The sequence below is a fragment of the Bos indicus genome, chromosome 9 (genome assembly GCF_029378745.1).
Source record: "Bos indicus isolate NIAB-ARS_2022 breed Sahiwal x Tharparkar chromosome 9, NIAB-ARS_B.indTharparkar_mat_pri_1.0, whole genome shotgun sequence".
In the NCBI taxonomy this organism is placed as follows: domain Eukaryota; kingdom Metazoa; phylum Chordata; class Mammalia; order Artiodactyla; family Bovidae; genus Bos; species Bos indicus.
The window spans coordinates 83,020,860-83,040,019 of record NC_091768.1 but is presented as its reverse complement, the minus strand read 5'-3'; the positions used below and the strand labels follow the sequence as shown (position 1 = coordinate 83,040,019).

Genomic DNA, 19,160 nt, shown 5'->3' with positions numbered 1-19,160 from the left:
AATTTGAAAGGCTACTTGACATGAATGCTTACTATAAAGCTTCAGTTTTCAAGACAGTGTAGTAATGGCATAGAAAAGGACAAACAAATCAGTGAACCAGAATATTGAGTTCAGAAAGAGATTCAGATAGAAGTAACAACTGATTTTTAACAAGGTACAGAGGTTATTCAGGGGAGAAAGTATGGTCTTTGCAACAAATGGTGCTAGAAAAATTGGATGTATATGGGCAAAAAAATTCCAGAATAGCAACAAAATCATTGATCCATAGGCTCACACCGTAAAACAAATTAACACAAAAATGGACAATAGGCCAAAGAAATACTAAATACATAAAACTTTTGAGAGAAAATATTGGAGAAAAATCTTTGTGATACTGGGATAGACAAAATCTTAGGTATGACACAAATTCACTATCCGTAAAAAGGAGAAAAAGCAAATTAAACTGCATCAATTTTAAAACTTCTGCTCTTTGAAAGACACTCTTAAGAGAATGAAAACACAAGCCCCCAAACTGGAAGAAATATTTTCAAATGATATATGTGATAAGAGGATCTATACAGAGACTACACTTCATCAATAAGAAAAAAATTCAACTGAATATTGAGCAAAATTTTGAGGAAGATCTTTCACCAAAGAAGAGTATCCAAAGATAGTGGGAAATTAGCATATGAAAAGATGTTAAATACAATTTGCCATGCAGTTCGGTCGCTCAATTGTGTCCAACTCTTTAAGACCCCATGGACTGCAGTATGCCAGGCCTCCCTGTTCATTGCCAACTCCTGGCAATTACTCAAACTCATGTCCATTGAGTTGGTGATGCCATCCAACCATCTCATCCTCTGTCATCCCCTTCTCCTCATGCCTTCAGTCTTTCCCAGCATCAGGGTCTTTTCCACTAAGTTAGTTCTTTGCATCAGGTGGCCAAACTATTGGAGTTCAGCTTCAACATCAGTCCTTCCAATGAATATTGAGGACTGATTTCCTTTAGGATGCATTGGTTGCATCTCCTTGCTGTCTAAGGGACTCTCAAGAGTCTTCTCCAACACCACAATTCAAAAGCACCAATTCTTCAGCACTCAGCTTTCTTTATAGCCCAACTCTCACATCCATACATGACAACTGGAAAAATCATAGCTTTGACTAGATGGACCTTTGTTGGCAAAGTAATGTCTGTGCTTTCTAATATGCTGTCTAGGTTGGTCATAACTTTCCTTCCAAGAAGCAAGCGTCTTTTAATTTCACGGCTGCAGTCACCATCTGCAGTGATTTTGGAGACCCCAAAAATAAAGTCAGCCACTGTTTCCACTGTTTCCCCATCTATTTGCCATGAAGTGATGGGACCAGATGCCATGATCTTAGTTTTCTGAATATTGAGTTTTAAGCCAACTTTTTCACTCTCCCCTTTCATTTTCAAGAGGCTCTTTAGTTCTTCTTCACTTTCTGCCATAAGGATGGTGTCATCTGCCTATCTCAGATTATTGATGTTTCTCCTGGCAATCTTGATTCCAGCTTGTGTTTCATCCAGCACAGCATTTCTCATGATGTACTCTGAATATAAGTCAAATAAGCAGGGTGACAATATACAGCCTTGATGTACTCCTTTTCCTATTTGGAACCAGTCCATTGTTCCATGTCCAGTTCTAACTGTTGTTTCCTGACCTGCATACAGATTTCTCAAGAGTAAGTCAGGTGGTCTGGTATTCCCATCTCTTTCAGAATTTTCCACAGTTTGTTGTTATCCACACAGTCAAAGGCTCTAGAGTAGTCAATAAAGCAGAAACAGATGTTTTTCTGGAACTGTCTTGCTTTTTCCACGATCCAACAGATGTTGGCAATTTGATCTCTGGTTCTCTGCCTTTTGAGGAACCAGAGATCAAATTGCCAACATCCACTGGATCATGGAAAAAGCAAGACAGTTCCAGAAAAACATCTATTTCTGCTTTATTGACTATGCCAAAGCCTTTGACTGTGTGGATCACAATAAACTGTGGAAAATTCTGAAAGAGATGGGAATACCAGACCACCTGATCTGCCTCTTGAGAAATTTGTATGCAGGTCAGGAAGCAACAGTTAGAACTGGACATGGAACAATAGACTGGTTCCAAATAGGAAAAGGAGTCCATCAAGGCTGTATATTGTCACCCTGTTTATTTAACTTATATGCAGAGTACATCATGAGAAACGCTGGACTGGAAGAAAACAAGCTGGAATCAAGATTGCCGGGAGAAATATCAATAACCTCAGATATGCAGATGACACAACCCTTATGGCAGAAAGTGAAGAGGAACTCAAAAGCCTCTTGATGAAAGTCAAAGTGGAGAGTGAAAAAGTTGGCTTAAAGCTCAACATCCAGAAAACGAAGATCATGGCATCTGGTCCCATCACTTCATGGGAAATAGATGGGGAAACAGTGGAAACAGTGTCAGACTTTATTTTTCTGGGCTCCAAAATCACTGCAGATGGTGACTGCAGCCATGAAATTAAAAGACGCTTACTCCTTGGAAGGAGGGTTATGACCAACCTAGATAGCATATTCAAAAGCAGAGACATTACTTTGCCAACAAAGGTCTGTCTAGTCAAGGCTATGGTTTTTCCTGTGGTCATGTATGGATGTGAGAGTTGGACTGTGAAGAAGGCTGAGTGCCGAAGAATTGATGCTTTTGAACTGTGGTATTGGAGAAGACTCTTGAGAGTCCCTTGGACTGCAAGGAGATCCAACCAGTCCATTCTGAAGGAGATCAGCCCTGGGATTGCTTTGGAAGGAATGATGCTAAAGCTGAAACTCCAGTACTTTGGCCACCTCATGCGAAGAGTTGACTCATTGGAAAAGACTCTGATGCTGGGAGGGATTGGGGGCAGGAGGAGAAGGGGATGACAGAGGATGAGATGGCTGGATGGCATCACTGACTCGATGGACATGAGTCTGAGTGAACTCCGGGAGTTGGTGATGGACAGGGAGGCCTGGCGTGCTGTGATTCATGGGGTTGCAAAGAGTCGGACACGACTGAGTGACTGATCTGATCTGATCTATGCCTTTTGTAAATCGAGTTTGACTGTTTGGAAGTTCACAGTTCATATATTGTTGAAGCCTGACTTGGAGGATTTTGAGCATTACTTTACTGGCATGTGAGATGAATGCAATTGTGTGGTAGTTTGAGCATTCTTTGGAATTGCCTTTCTTTGAGATTGAAATGAAAACTGACCTTTTCCAGTCCTGTGGCCACTGCTGAGTTTTCCAAATTTGCTGGCATGTTGTGTGCAGCACTTTTACAGCATCATCTTTTAGGATTTGAAATAGCTCAACTGGAATTCCATCACTTCCACTAGCTTTGTTCATAGCGATGCTTCCTTCCTACAGCCCACTTGACTTCACATTCCAGGATGTCTGGCTCTAGGTGAGTGATCACACCATCGTGATTATCTGGGTCATGAGGATCTTTTCTGTACAGTTCTTCTGTGTGTCCTTGCCGCCTCTTCTTAATATCTTCTGCTTCTGTTAGGTCCATAGCATTTCTGTCCTTTGTTATACCCAACTTTGCATGAAATGTTCCCTTGGTATCTCTAATTTTCTTGAAGAGATCTCTAGTCTTTCCCATCTATTGTTTTCCTCTATTTCTTTGCATTGTTCACTGAGGAAGGCTTTCTTATGTCTTCTTGATATTCTTTGGAACTCTGTATTCACAAGGGTATATCTTTCCTTTTCTCCTTTGCCTTTAGCTTCTCTTATATTCATAGCTTTTTGTAAGGGCTCCTCAGCCAACCATTTTGCCTTTTGCATTTCTCTTCCTTGGGAATGGTCTTGATCCCTGCCTCCTGTACAATGCCACAAGCCTTCATCCATAGTTCTTCAGGCACTCTGTCTATCAGATCTAATCCGTTGAATCTATTTGTCACTTCCACTGTATAATTTTAAGGGATTTGATTAGGTCATACCTGAATGGTCTAGTGGTTTTCCCTACTTTCTTCAATTTAAGTCTGAATTTGGCAATAAGGAGTTCATGGTCTGTGCCACAGTTAGCTCCAGGTCTTGTTATTGCTAACTGTATAGAACTTCTCCATCTTTGGTTGCAAAGAATATAATCAATCTTATTTTGGTGTTGACCATCTGGTGATGTCCATGTGTAGAGTCTTCTCTTGTGTTCTTGGAAGAGGGTGTTTGCTATGACCAGTGTGTTCTATTGGAAAAACTGTAATAATCCTTGCCCTGCTTCATGCTGTACTCCAAGGCCAAATTTGCCTGTTACTTCAGGTATTTCTTGACTTCCTATGATGAAAAGGAGATCTTTTTAGGGTGTTAGTTCTAGAAGGTCTTGTAGGTCTTCATAGAACCGTTCAACTTCAGCTTCTTCAACATTACTGGTCGGGGTATAGAGTTGGATTACTGTAATATTGAATGGTTTGCCTTGGAAATGAACAGAAATCATTCTGTCATTTTTGAGATGTCATCCAAGTATTGCATTTCAGACTCTTTTGTTGACTATGATGGCTACTCCATTTCTTCTAAGGGACTCTTTTCCACAGTAGTAGATATAATGGTCATCTGAGTTAAATTCACCCATTCCCATCCATTTTAGTTCTCTGATTCCTAAGATATTGATGTTCACTCTTCCCACTTCGAATTTGCCTTGATCCATTGACCTGACATTCCAGGTTCCTATGCAATATTCTTCTTTACAACATCGGACTTTACTTCCATCACCAGTGACATCACCAACTGGCTGTTTGTTTTTACTTTGGCTCCATTTCTTCATTCTTTCTGGAGTTATTTCTCTACTGATCTCCAGTAGCATATTGGGCACCTAATGACCTGGGGAGTTCATCTTTCAGTGTCCTCTTTTTGCCCTTTCATTCTGTTCATAGAGTTCTCAAGGCAAGAATACTGAAGTGATTTGCCATTCCCTTCTCCAGTGTACCACGTTTTGTTAGAACTCTTCACCATGACCCATCCATCTTGGGTGGCCCTACACAGCGTGACTCATAGTTTCATTGATTTAGACAAGGCTGTGGTCCAATTGGTTAGTTTCCTGTGATTGTGGTTTTCAGTCTGTCTTCCCTCTGATGGAGAAGGATAAGAAGTTATGGAAGCTTCTGATGGGAGAGACTGACTGAAGGGGAAATTGGGTCTTGTTCTGATGGGTAGGGCCATGTTCTTAAATCTTTAATCCAATTTTCTGTTGGTGGGTGGGGCTTTTCTCCCTCCCTGTTATTTACCTAGGGTCAAACTATGGTGGACATATGAAGATAATGGCCTTCTTCAAAAGGTCCTGTGCATGCACTGCTATACTTAGTGTCCCCAGCCCTGTAGCAGCCACCACCAACTCACGCCTCCCCCAGAGGCTCCTGGACACTTGTGGGAAAGTCTGGGTCAGTCTCTTGCAGGGTCACTGCTCCTTTCTCCTGGATCCTGGTACAGAAGGTTCTGTTTGTGACTGCCAAGAGTCTGTTTCCCAGTCCTGTTCTGGGGGTCTATGGTGGGGTTAACAGTGACCTCCTCCAGGAGGGCTTATGCCATACCCAAGTTTGCTGCACCCAGAGCCCCTGCCCCTGTGGCAGTCCACTGCTGACCCGTACCTCCACAGGAGACACTCAGACACAGTTCTGTCTCAGTCTTTGTGGGGTCTCTGGGTCCTTGTGTGCTGGACCTCAGAGGCTTGTTTGAGCCCTCTGAGTCTTTCTGGTGGGTATCTGGTTTGATTCTAAATGTGATTTGCCATTAAGGAAATGCAAACTAAAATTATGATAAAATACTGTTACGCACCTATTAGAATGGGTAAAATGAAAAAGGTTTAACCATACCAATGTTGGAGGTGATGTCAAAGAACTGGAACTTTATATATGGCTGCTGGGAATATAAATAGTACAAAAAGTTTAGAAAAAAAAATTGGTGCTTCCTTAAAATTTTAAACTCTTGGCCCCATGTGAACCCATGATTATACTCTCAGTTATTTAGCCAAATGAAATGAAAGCCATACAAAGACTTTTATAGGATCATTCCCAGGAACTTTGTTTGCAATAACCTCCAATCAAAAATAACCCAAATATCCATCATTAGGTAAATGCATAAACAAATTGTGGCATATCTATACAGTAGAATACTATTCAACACTAGAAAGAATAAACTTGATATATCCAACATAGGGCTTCCCAGATGGTGCTAGTGATAAAGAATCTTTCTGCCAATGCAGAAGACACCACAGAGGCAAGAGATGTGGGTTCCATCCTTAGGTCAGGGTCCCTTGGAGGAGGAAATGGCAACCCACTCCAGTATTCTTGCCTGAAAAATTCCTGGACAAGAGGAACCTGTTGGGCTACAGTCCCATGGAGTCACAAAGAGTTAGAGACAACTGAGCAACTGAGCACGTATCCAACATGCTCAGAAATGAGGCCAGACAGAAGAGTACGCAATGTATGACTGATTCCGTTTGTATAAAACTCCAGAAAATGGAAGTAAAACACAGATGAGTGATTCCCTGAGGCTGAGGAAGAACAGGAGGGAGAGATTACAAAGGAGAAATGAAGTTTTGGGGGATGACGGATATGTTCACTATCTTGATTGTGGTGATGGTTCCATGGAGTTTACATATATCCCAACTTATCAAATTGTGCATTTTAAATATGTACAGCTCAGTATATGTCAATATTACCTTAATAAAATAGTTTTTTAAAAAGAAGCAACTCCATTCCTGGGAATATACCCAGAGAAACCTTAATTTCAAAAAAATTATGCACCCTAGTGTTCACGGCAGCACTGTTTGCAATAGCCAGAACCTGGAAGGAACCTAAATGTCCATCAACAGAGGAGTGGATAAAGAAGATGTGGCACATATGTACAGTAGAATATCACTTAGCCATAAGAAGGAACAGAATTATGCCATTTGCAGAGACATGGATGGACCTAGAGACTGTCATACAGAGTGAAGTAAGGCAGAAAGAGGAAAGCAAATATCACATATTAAGGCAAATATCACATATATGTAGAATCTAGAGAAATGGTACAGATGAACCTATCTGGAAAGCAGAAAACAGACTTAGAGAACAAATGTATGGACACTAAGGGCAGAAAAGAGGGTGGGATGAATTGGGAGATTGGGATTGATGTATATACACTGTTGATATTATAAATAAAATGGATAACTAGTGAGACCTACTGTGTAGCACAGGGAACTCTACTCAGTGCTCTGTTGTCACCTAAATGGGAAAGAACTCCCCAAAAGATGATATATGTAAACAAGTATCTAATTCAATTTGCTGTACCTCAGAAAGTAACACAGCGTTGTAAATCAACTTTACTCCAATAATTTAAAAAAAAAAAAAAAAAGAATTGCTGTTTATTCTTGTCCATTGGCTTTTAAACTGCTACATTTTTACTTTGGCTGTTTCATAAATTAGGGTAAACTACTGCTATGCTGACTCGATGAGGATATTTCTTGACTCTTAAATCTGACCTCTAGTCTCTTCCCAACTAATCTCATTAACTGGACAACAAATGACAAAAAAAAATGCAAGACAGAAGAGGGCAGTGTTCCCCAGTCATCCATAATTATGAATTCTTTCCATTCCCATCAGGCAGTGCTTCTGAGTTCAAGGATGGTAGTTTTAATCAGCCTGGGGTGAACTTATTCCAGGGAGGGACTTGTGGGGTGAGAGAGATAGGGAGGGATGGTGAGCAAGAGTATATTAAAGTCTTTGGAGGATGGGATGATGTATGTAGTTTAAAAACAAAGCAGAGCTATGTCCTATTTATGATTTTTGTTTTGATTCATGAGAGGAAGGTTTATAAAGATTGAGAAATGCTATTTTAGGATATTCCTATTACTTTTGAATTATTGGTTTTTAACTCTTTTAAGAGTTTTGAAAGCCATCCTATTACTTTTGAATTATTGGTTCTTAACTTTTAGAAGAGTTTTGAAAGCCAGAGCCTTTTTCCCCAGGAAAATGAACATGACTTGGTGTTTTGTAAAACTGTCAGGGTTCTACAGATGCAGCCCCAGCTGTTTGTGGATTCCAGGCTCAGAGCCTATATCTTCAATCACCTTGTTTTCAAACGCCCTCAGGGCTGTTTCAGGGTACTGGGACTCTGGACACAATCTGTGCTCTAGGGTCTATTTTTTAAAATGAGTCTGACTGGTAAACTTGGGAACAATGAGACTCTACAGGTCCTGTAGCCTTTTGAAAGGAAGCAGGGAGTGAGTCCTGATGAAGAATTTTGGTTTTATTTCCTGCTAGCTGTGTGATCATGGGCAAAGTATCAATATCAACATCTTGAATCTCACATGTCCTCACTTTTAAACGTGGGGATAATGTCTGTCCATGGGACTTCTCTGGCAGTCCAGTGGTTAAGAATCTGCCTTGCAATGCAGGAGGTGTGGTTCGACTCCTGGTCGGGGAACCAAGGTCACACAAGTCAGGGAGCAACTAAGCCCTTACACCACCACTAGAGTCCATGCAGAGCATGACACAACAAAGACTCTGAGTATGGCAACTAAGACCTGACATAGCTAAATAAATAAATAATCCCTTGGAGAAGAAAATGGCAACCCACTCTAGTATTCTTGCCTGGGAAAGCCATTGCACAGAGGAGCCTGTTGGGCTACAGTCCATGGGGTTGCAAAGAGTTGGACGTGACTTAGCAACTAAACAACAGCAACAAATAAATCTTAAAAAAATAATGTCCAATCTACTTTACAATTGTCATATGAGGCTTGAATAAGACATTAAAATCTGGCTGTGTGCGTGGAAAAACTATCAAATGTTCATAATTATTACTCTGCCTAAGAGAATGAAAGTGAAAGTGTTAGTCGCTCAGTCATGTCCAACTCTTTGCGATCTCATGGACTGTATCCTGCAAGGTTCCTCTGTCCATGGAATTTTCCAGGCAAGAATACTAGAGTGGGTTGCCATTTACTTCTCCAGGGAATCTTCTGCCCCAGGAATCGAATCCAGGTCTCCTACATTGCAAGCGAATTCTTTACCGTGTGAGCCATTAGAGAAGCATAAGAGAATAGGGACTACAAAAATCAAAAGGGGCTTTTAAGTAATGCATTTGAATATATGCTTTTGAATGGGGACAAATGAAACTACTTTTCCTTCTAGAATGATCAAGAAGCAAGAGTATGAGATTGCAAGAGTACCATGCAAATGTCACAGATGAGAATCATCTGTGAATCCCCACGTTTCATTTATTTCTTAGAACAAATTTGCCATTGCCACTACGGTCATGAGAATTCTCATTAAAAGCTTCTGTAAACTGCTACTCAGGACTGCCTGCTGCGGGTTCACGAGATCCCCTGTGTTGTCATGAGTGTTCTGTCCCTTCCGTAGTCGTGATGCACATCATCGTGGACTGCCAGATGCTATCATGGAAAAATTCTAGTATCAGTGAGGAATAAAACATGTCTGAAAAATTTATGGTTACCTAAAGATAGTTTTTTAAAATACCTGTCGAGGCTGTTATTACAAGAGTGAATGTTGACAACACCAACCTTGCAGGAGTCAGGATGGAGTCGGTGCTAACGTGCCATTTTGCCTTTTCTTCCTCAAAGTGTAAAGCTTTTAAAGAGGAGTAAATTTTCCTGAACAGCATTCCAGCAATTCGTATATCATTTGGTTTCAGAAACTCCATGCCTGTGGCTGCCTCCTCCCTCTTCATATTCCGTTGTATTGGCTGTGGTGACACCTCCAGTGCAGACTCATTTATAGTCTGGGCACCGGCAACCTCGAGCTGCTGGAACACCCCACGGGGAAGCAATTATTCCATCAGAGGCCTCTTATTGTCCTCATCTCGCCACTAATTTCTGCATGATTTAAATCTGCATTTGCCACCACCTATTATTTGCCTGGTGCTGACACCACAGGTGCCATGATCAGAGAGGGCCTGGCTGTCTATCTTTTTCTCTCCTGCAGTGTCAGCTGGGTATTCTGACATTTGAAAAGAGAAAGCATGGAGGTGACTGTAATCTAGTTCTTGGCACGCCCTTAACAGAGCATGTGGCGCTGGATGAGAAATCGCAGGTCCCAGGCTTGTCTTCTGGTAAGTATAGATAATTTACTCAATCTTTTTGAGTCTCAGTTTCCCAATTCAGAGTCTGATAACAACATAATTCTTCAGCCCGTTAGAGAATCTTATGTCCTTTTCCTAGATATCATCATCTTACTTTTAGCCACTTGGGAGTATCTGAAATGCAGATTTTAATTAACATGATTTTAATTAACCTAAAATGACATCAGAGAAGGCAATGGCACCCCACTCCAGTACTCTTGCCTGGAAAATCCCATGGACAGAGGAGCCTGGTGGGCTGCTGTCCATGAGGTCACTAAGAGTCGGACACGACTGAGCGACTTCACTTTCACTTTTCACTTTCATGCATTGGAGAAGGAAAAGGCAACTCATTCCAGTGTTCTTGCCTGGAGAATCCCAGGGACAGGGGAGCCTGGTGGGCTGCCATCTATGGGGTCGCACAGAGTCGGACACAACTGAAGCGACTTAGCAGCAGCAGCAACAGCAAAATGACATAATTATGTGACATCCTTCCCTCATCCTGTCAAATTCTTAATCTCTGAGTCTGAAGTGTGCTCATTGACTCAGTCATGTCTCACTCTTTGCTATCCTATGGACTGTAGCCTGCCAGGCTCCTCTGTCCATGGAATTTTCCAGGCAAGAATATTGGAGTGGGTTGCCACTTCCTTCTCCAGGGAATCTTCCCAACCCAGGGATCGAACCTGGGTCACTTGTGTCTCCTGCATTGGCAAGTGGATTTGAGACACAAGTACAGATATTTACAGTAACAGCAAGTGTGAACAGCTGGGATTCACACCACTAAGCCCTCTAAACACCCAGCCTGGACACAGAGAAAGTCACATACTCAGGGCACTGCACAGAGACAGAAGGCCAGATGTCAGACTTTGAAGGAATGACTGCTGGGCCCCCTCTGGATCATAGAAACACCAGCTGTTCCTTGGCACGGCCCTGCTTTCAGGATTCAATGTCATGATGATGGGTCGGATCCTGGTACCTGCCTCACGCTTCCCATCGGTGTGCTTGGCTGGGGGAACAGGGTGTGGCAGACACAATTGGCACCCACCGAATTCCTACATTTATGCCGTGCTACTTTTCCCAGGCTCTCAGTCATCCAAATTGGGGGCTTGTCAGTTGCAATTCCAATAATGAATTTGGAGCAGGTGTGTTGTTGCCACGTACAGACTGAAGCACTAAGAGCTAGCCTGCTTCCAGCAAATTTCTGTTATCTGGCTTGGCAACATGTTCCAGGTTGGTGAGCTCTAAGAAGGAGCTGGCTGTCCAACCTGTGCTGGACTGGACTTGAGCAAGAAATAAACCTTTGTTGTTTTAAGGCATCCACATTTAAGGGCTTGTCTATTGCAGTAGTGAGTGTTAATTGTTCCATGGTAAAAGATATGAGAGTGAGAACCAGTATTTGAAAGTTCCTAGAAACAATTCCAGCTCTTAAGGAAGAGTATTCTCAGAGAACTTTACAAAAATATATTGGTCAAGAAAAAAAAAAAAAAAATATTGACCCATCCAGTGAGATAGTGAGCTCTGGGGCACGACAGAGTTTAAGAAGAGCTTGTGGGCAAGGATGCTGTTAAGTAGCTTCTGGGCATCTTCCTCCCACTTCTAGTCCCCTATCAGGGGACTTGCTAAGATGCTGCCTGTGAAAGGCTACGTGAGTCTAAGACAGCATTAACTCATTAATGATGGGTTTGTTGAAAGTGTTCCGAGCGTTGTCTCCCTTTGTCAAAGTCAACTCACTGTTCTGTGATTTTTAAGGAAGAAAAGACTTCAGACTCCACTTATTGGATGTTCACTGTCATTTTACAGGACTCCTAAAGCAGGATGACTTTGACATGCTGTAGGGCAGCAGGCACTTTTCTTTCCTAATTTACTAGATGTTTTCAGGACTTAGGCTACTCTTGCCTTTATGATTGTTGCCAGGCAACAGCCTAAAGCCCTTGGTCTAACACCCCAGAGAAATTCATCTTTTAAAAGAGTCAAACTTTAGTAGTTTCTTTTGACCCCAGTGAAAAGTGAAAGATTGACTAGCATTTTGAAGGGTGGCCTGCAGTACCAGAATGTTCTTTGTTGTTTAGGGTGTTGTCAATGACTTTTTGCTTTGCTAATCTCAGGCCCCATAAAAGCAGCTCACCTTCAATAACCTGGTTTATGCTTAGGATAAGAGGTAATATGGCAGCCAAGGCAATCACCACTCAGTAGACTGTGGTTCTCACCTTAAAAGAAGTATCAGAGGAAGGAGGGGAGTGAGAAGTTGAAATTGGGACCTGCATATTGAGGTGGAAAAATTCAAGATAACAAGTTCAGTCAGTTCAGTTCAGTTCAGTCGCTCAGTCGTGTCCAACTCTTTGCAACCCCATTAATCGCAGCACACCAGGCCTCCCTGTCCATCACCAACTCCCAGAGTTCACTCAAACTCACGTCCATCGAGTCGGTGATGCCATCCAGCCATCTCATCCTCTGTCATCCCCTTCTCCTCCTGCCCCCAATCCCTCCCAGCATCAGAGTCTTTTCCAATGAGTCAACTCTTCGCATGAGGTGGCCTAAGTACTGGAGTTTCAGCTTTAGCATCATTCCTTCCAAAGCAATCCCAGGGCTGATCTCCTTCAGAATGGACTGGTTGGATCTCCTTGCAGTCCAAGGGACTCTCAAGAGTCTTCTCCAACACCACAGTTCAAAAGCATCAATTCTTCAGCGCTCAGCCTTCTTCATAATCCAACTCTCACATCAATCTCACATTAGTCATGTGCAAACACAGCCTTATCTTCTTATGAACTGGCACCAACAACACAGGGACTGTCCTGAGGGCTGTTTAGAGTTTCTATTTTAAACCAAAACAATTTTTTTCAGAAAGGAATAAAAGATAAGGAGCTTAGATCTCTTCTAAGTTCCCAATGTTCTAATTTTCAGAGTTTGCTTACTCCTGGCAGACAAAGTCATGCCAATGCAGGACTAACACTCAAGTCCCCAACTTTCCAATCATTGCCTTTTGTATCTGCACCTCTGATACATTCCTTGGAGATGTACTATGCAGTTAAGTTTTGGTAGAACTTAACCACCTAAAAAAAGAAGGCCTCAGATTGTAGAGTTTCTATGGCCATCATTCATTCATTCATTGTTTCTGATCTCAATGAGCATTCATGCTTACATAAAATGTATTCCCTGACATTGACTTAAAGGAGAGATGTGCATATTTCTTGGAGAAGGCAATGGCAACCCACTCCATTGTTTTTGCCTGGAGAATCCCAGGGACGGGGGAGCCTGGTGGGCTGCTGTCTATGGGGTCGCACAGAGTCAGACATGACTGAAGCGACTTAGCAGCAGTGCATATTTTTGCTTATTAAGCATTATTAAGTGTTGCCAGGGTTTGAGTCTTAAGCAGTTATAATCCGCGATGTGCCCCCCAGTCCTGATTTCTGTTTCCTGGGGTATAATGGTTAATACTTTGGCCACCTGATGTGAAGAGCCAACTTACTGTAAAAGACTCAGATGCTGGGAAAGATTGAGGGCAGGAGGATAAGAGGGTAACAGAGGATGAGATGTTTGGATAGCATCATTGACTCAATGGCCATGAGTTTAAGCAAACTCCAGGAGATGGTGAAGGACAGGGAAGCCTGGTGTGCTGTAGTCCATGGGATCGCAAAGAGTCAGACATGGCTGAGCAACTGAACAGCAGCAACAATGGTTAATGCCTGTCTCTCTGCCTCATGAGAAGAGAGGATACAGTTCACCTCTTCTGATTTTCCAGAACTCGTCAAGGACAAGACAGAAAGCCCTTTCAGGACCAATCAGACAGGTTGATATCCATCCTTCTTTCAGGACTATGTGGATCCCACGGGGCCCACCTCTTTCCAGGAAAAGCAGTGCTTTCCTGCTCACCCTTGGCCTTCCCTTCCTGGGTCCCTGGGCTTTAGTCAGGCCCTGAGAACAAACATGCATTCTCTCATGATCAAGGCCCCTGCAGCTGCCCTGCTTGGGAAGGGGGGTTGGGGCTGCAAAGGCAGGAGCTAGGTACATGTTCTAGGATCATGTTTGTCCAGGAGTTCTAATTTGAATCTGAAGTTTATAGCGTGTTGGTTTTTTTTCTTCCCTAGACATCTCCTCCCCTCTGCTTCATAAATAGCCACCTCCTCTGGGCTTATAAATTACGTTGCAACTGCTTGGGGGCTCTGTTTTGACCTCTTATTTGCATCACCACATAAAGTCATGTTGCCATGAGCACCGCTTGTTAGTGCCATGTGTTGGGAATGAGACACACTGGAAGCAGAATCAAACAGCAGGTGAGTCAAAGCACAGTGCACCATGCCTTTGAGGATCATAAAATGGGCATTGCACTACAAAAGGTGGCCAACCTGAGGATGCCAAGCTGAGTAAGAGGACATACTCCATGGGTCCTATGCGTTGGAGGCCAAGGCTGGAGGCAAGACCCAGTCAGACAGAAGGCTTGAGGGCAAACAGGGAAATCAAAGTGCAGACCAGTCAGAGAGGGAAGCTGAGCATAGGTCCCCTGTAAGCTGAGAGCTGTGACACTCTAACACAGTCTTCACCATATAGCCCTCTCCATAGACAGAGCGCTGCCCACAGACAGAGGATGAGGTTGAAAGCTGCCTGACGCCTGTATTACAGTAGCAGGGCTGGTATGAGCCCTTCCTTTGGCATAAACATAGAAATAAGCTTCAGGCAAATTGAAAGGCCTGCAGATTAGCTGGGTGGCCTTCCTTGTAAATGTAAGCCCTGGACCTGAAGTGACTTTGTTACCTACGTGTCCACTATAAGACTTCCCACCCCTACCCCTAAACACACATATGTGCATAGTATGTGTGTGAATATATGCACATGTGTGTACATACATGTGTATATGTATGTGTATATACTATATGGTTTATATACATGAGTAATGAACATGAAATATTATATACATGATGTATGTGTCCATCCATACATATACACACTCAAAACTGAATTTTTCAAGACTCTTGTACCCTTGCCAAAGCTCCATTGATTTCCTCCTTCCTCAGGCTAGCACCCCTCCCTGCGCCCCACCACATTAGCCCCATTAGTTGCTATTTCTCGGTCATGGCTCCATGCTGTGCCTTGGGCAGCACCATAGGCTTCAAACCTTTTCAAATGCTTTCAGCTCCTCAGAACTGATTTGTTCAGTGTTCCATTTCCTAAGAACCTTTTTAGTGGGATGGGTTCTAATCTAATAAGCTGGCTCCATTAGCTGGTCATTAATGACAGTGTGTTATACTGTTTGGAGAGCATATTTGCATATTAACCTGTCCTGAGTTTTATCGCAAATGGTCTGCTGCCTGGGCCTGAATGAGAGCCAGGTAAGTGGTGCCTCAGATGCAAAATTCAAGGAGGTGTTCACACGACACTGAGAGTAAGCACCCTAGATTTATCACCTGAGGAGCTTCTCTTGCCTCCCCTGAGTTCAGGCCCTAACTGCCAGGTGATAGGAAGGTAAAGCTTTGTGATGAGCAAGAAGAGAGAAACTCCTTGTCTCCAAAATCACATTCCATAGCTATCTGCTTGCTCTAAGTATTAACTTGGGGACACCTCAGTCTTAAATTCATTTGCTAAGTCAAAATGTAAAATATCATATATGTTAATTTGTCAAGATATTTCTTTTTAAAAAATTCTGTATATTTATTTTTGGCTGCTCTGAGTCTTTGGTTGTTATGTGTGAGCTATTCTTCATTGCAGTGCACAGGTTTCTCACTGTGATGACTTCTCTAGTTGCGGAGCACAGGCTCTAGGGCACAAGCTTCAGTCCTTGTGGCAGAGAAGCTTAGCTGCCCCGCAGCATGTGGAGTCTTCCCGGCCAGGTATCAATCCTGCGTCCTCTCCATTGTCAGGAATATTCTTAACCACTGGACCACCAGGGAAGTTCCAAGATATATCTTAGTGCATAACAGTTTACAAACAGCAAAAAAGAAAAGAAAAAAGGTTCTGGGTAATAGCAACCGAAAAAAGTTGGGCACACAATAATACTGATTTGGCACTGATTTCATTTTATTTTTGTAGAATGTCACTTCTGAAATAGTATGATATTAAAAGGATAAATTTAAGATATAAAATTAGATGATCAAAAACATAAATCTTGTGACGTCAAAGGCACAAGTATATTTCTCAAATAGATCAACTACTTTAAAGAGAAAATTCTCAACATTCCCAGGGATCCACATCACCATGGGCACATTCCACCCCACTGAGGTCCTGTGCATTTCCAGGTCCTAATGACGAATGTAATACTAACATTTGGTGACTTCCTGTCACCTTGCCTACATCAGGAGTGCAAAGGCAATGTGGTGATAATTAGGAATATGGAGTGCAATCATTTCAGAGGTTCCAGAAATCACTCTGGTCATTAACAAAATGAATAAGAAACGATTACATTACACTCTTATTAAAGGGATGGTCATTTTGAGCAATAATTGCTTTTGAAAACAAATGGGCAGTTATTTTAAACCTATTGCTAAAGCTAACTTTCTTAGCTAAAAATAAGTGATGTGAGCTTTGATGCAGGGATTCCTCATAAAGAAGCAACAATTTGCAGCCAGTTAGCCAACCGTGGGCTTCCTGTGTGGTGCTAGTGGTAAAGAACCCACTTGCCAATGCAGGGGATGTAGGAGATACAGATTCGATCCCTGGGTCAGGAAGATCTCCTGGAGGAGGGCATGGCAACCGACTCCAGTATTCTTGCCTGGAGACTCCCATGGACAGAGGAGCCTGGTGGGCTATATAGTCCATGGGGTTGCACAGAGTCAAACATGACTGAAGTGACTTAGCGTGAGCAAAGCAAGCCACCTGTGCTATTTCTCCCCTGGGAGCCCAGGGTGCAATGGCTGCAAATAGGAGCCTTTTCGGTAGTGTATACAGCCTGTTGCCTGCATGAGTTGCCCTAAGGAACTTGAATACGACCCTTTACAGTGGACATGCAGACATAACTGGCATGCTGTCTGCAATCTAAGCTCCAGACAGGTATGTGCAGTGCCTTTGGAAAGCCCCAGGGCAGTGGCCAGGGTCCACACTGGTTAAGTCATAATGTTCATCTGCATCAAGCTGTAGAACAAGGAGCTTGTGACTGAGATCCTCCGCAGGGTCAAGTTCACATTCTCTGGCAGCCAGAAGCTCCACATCTCCAAGAAGGGATTAAATTTTCTAAATTTAATGCAGATGAATTTGAAAACATGGTGGCAGAAAAGTGGTTCATCTCAGACGGCTTTGGGGTCAAATATACCCCTATTCCTGGCCCTCTGGCAAAATGGTGGGCCCTGCACCCACGAGAACCTTGGCACTGTCCCCTCTGTACTCATGTCCATAATAAATCCTACTTTCTTGTCAGAAAAAAAAGAGCCAAGGTAGGTGATTTCCCCCAGCAGGTACATAATGATGAGTTTCCAGCTTCAGAATCTTCCTTTTGTTCCATGTCCAGTTCTAACTCTTGCTTCTTGACCTCCCATTATTCTTGCTTTAAATTTAAGCTCTTGGCAGGATTTGGCCTCCCTAATACCAGACCACCTGACCTGCCTCTTGAGAAATCTGTATGCAGGTCAGGAAGCAACAGTTAGAACTGGACATGGAACAACAGACTGGTTCCAAATTGGGAAAGGAATATGTCAAGGCTACATATTGTCACCCTGCTTATTTAACTTATATGCAGAGTACATCATGAGAAACACTGGGCTGGAGGAAGCACAAGCTGGAATCAAGATTGCCGGGAGAAATATCAATAACTTCAGATATGCAGATGACACCACCCTTATGGCAGAAAGTGAAGAACTAAAGAGCCTCTTGATGAAAGTGAAAGAGGAGAGTGAAAAAGTTGGCTTAAAGCTCAACATTCAGAAAACGAAGATCATGGCATCTAGTCCCATCACTTCATGGGAAATAGATGGGGAAACAGGGGAAACAGTGTCAGACTTTATTTTTTGGGGCTCCAAAATCACTGCAGATGGTGATTGCAGCCATGAAGTTAAAAGACGCTTACTCCTTGGAAGGAAAGTTATGACCAACCTAGATAGCATATTCAAAAGCAGAGACATTACTTTGCCAACAAAGGTCCGTCTAGTCAAGGTTATGGTTTTTCCAGTGGTCATGTATGGATGTGAGAGTTGGACTGTGAAGAAGGCTGAATGCCGAAGAATTGATGCTTTTGAACTGTGGTGTTGGAGAAGACTCTTGAGAGTCCCTTGGACTGCAAGGAGATCCAACCAGTCCATTCTGAAGGAGATCAGCCCTGGGATTTCTTTGGAAGGAATGATGCTAAAGCTGAAACTCCAGTACTTTGGCCACCTCATGCGAAGAGTTGACTCATTGGCAAAGACTCTGATGCTGGGAGGGATTGGGGGCAGGAGGAGAAGGGGAGGAAAGAGGATGAGATGGCTGAATGGCATCACTGACTTGATGGATGTGAGTCTGAGTAAGCTCTGGGAGTTGGTGGTGGACAAGGAGGCCTGGCGTGCTGTGAGTCATGGGGTCACATAGAGTCGGACACGACTGAGCGACTGAACTGAACTGAACTGAGTGTCTGTGTGGCTTCATCAATCTCCATTTAAAATCCACTTTTGAAGGGGGGCTTGGCCTTACCCTCCATGGTGCAACCCCAAGACACTTCCTCAGAGAAGCCTTCTCTAGCAATCATCCTAAGATGACTTCATCATGATTCTCTATCTTATCACATTTTCAATGATTTAGTCCTCAGAAAAGTCTTTACTGCTTTCTGTTGTCTGCAAAACTAGTAAAACAGCAGTAGCAGTAATCTGACATTCAACACCTTCTACAAACTGACCATTGTGTCTCTACACATGTCTACCCTACTCTTTGAGCTCCCAACTAACTAGTCTTTGCAGATCCTGACTAAGGTATAACTGTTCCCGTTCTACCTTCTTTCTTATTGCAATTCTACTCACTTAGAAAGCCCTGACTCCTCTACTTGTTCAAGACTGATCCATCCACCAAGTCTCAGATTTAGGACTATTTCTTCCATGAACCCTGCTAAATAGTTTTAGAGCTCAATGATGACTGCCACTTCTCATCTCTTGTAGAAATATTTGCTGGCATGCTTTCTCCTTATACATTCCTTCATTCATTTCAAATAGGTAGCCAGACCCTCAGGAATTTTGCC

The 19,160-nt window shown here is 42.8% G+C and overlaps 1 non-coding gene across 1 annotated transcript; it reads left to right on the top strand.

The window, feature by feature from the left end:
• The first annotated feature begins 16,822 nt into the window (after positions 1-16,822).
• Positions 16,823-16,955, top strand: LOC139185022 (small nucleolar RNA SNORA70). Its single transcript, XR_011568614.1, has one exon. It is a non-coding gene; the product is annotated as a small nucleolar RNA SNORA70 (small nucleolar RNA).
• The last annotated feature ends 2,205 nt before the right edge of the window (positions 16,956-19,160 follow it).